Source organism: Geospiza fortis, unplaced genomic scaffold, assembly GCF_000277835.1.
Source record: "Geospiza fortis unplaced genomic scaffold, GeoFor_1.0 scaffold538, whole genome shotgun sequence".
NCBI classification, from domain to species: domain Eukaryota; kingdom Metazoa; phylum Chordata; class Aves; order Passeriformes; family Thraupidae; genus Geospiza; species Geospiza fortis.
The window spans coordinates 344,962-345,729 of NW_005054368.1; the positions used below are offsets into that span (position 1 = coordinate 344,962).

Consider the following 768-nt stretch of genomic DNA (forward strand, 5'->3'; position numbering starts at 1 on the left):
AGCGCACGGCCCGGCCCCGCGGCGTGAGCCCAGCCTGGCCATCGCGGCACCGGGCACAGCACCAGCTGGGCTCTGCAGGGCGCAGGCAGCCGAACGAGGTGGATCCCGTGGGTGACGGAGGGATGCCCTTCCACAGGAACAGTGCTGCTGTGCTGGTCAGCCCTGTCCCACACTCCCCGTTCAGCAGTTTCGCTGTCTCCAACACGGATTCCCCTCATCGCAGTCGCACGCGGGACTCGGAGAAGGCAGCCGGACAAGTGCCGTCCTGGCCGTCCTGCTGGACACTCCGTGGCTCCTCGGCCGCTGCAGCCGGACTCCACGTGCTGCTGGAGCAGGGCTGCACCCCGTGCTCTCCTCGGCACCAGCATTGTGGTTCTCAGTCTCAGCCACAGCCAGGTCTGGGCTTGCTGCTGAGGGCTGAGCAGCGTCCGGTCCTCCCGCGTTGCCTCCCGTGCTTCCCAGCACAGCGGCCATACCCAGCTGCCTTCACCCCGCTGGGGCAGCCTTGCCCCATTTCCACCCAACTGTCAGCTTTGCAGTCCCTCCCTGGGTGTTGTGAAACACCATTACAGGGGAGGGCTCTGCCGGCCAGGCAGGGCGAAGGTCGCTCCGCTGCGCTGCTGCCGGACGTGTGCTGCCCGGGGCAGCTCCAGGGGCAGGTCTCACCCTGGCGTGTGGCTGCCAGCCTGGCTGGCCGGCCGGGAGCGGCCCTGCCTGCAGCCAGCGAGCTGTACCTGCTCCAGCCCGTGGGCAGCAGCCCCCCGCAGG

At 69.4% G+C, this 768-nt stretch overlaps 1 protein-coding gene across 1 annotated transcript in view; it reads left to right on the forward strand.

Annotated features, from left to right (window-relative positions):
* CLUH (clustered mitochondria homolog) overlaps positions 1-768 on the forward strand; it is a 44,746-nt gene that overhangs the window by 4,719 nt on the left and 39,259 nt on the right. The gene's annotated exons all lie outside the window — the stretch shown is intronic.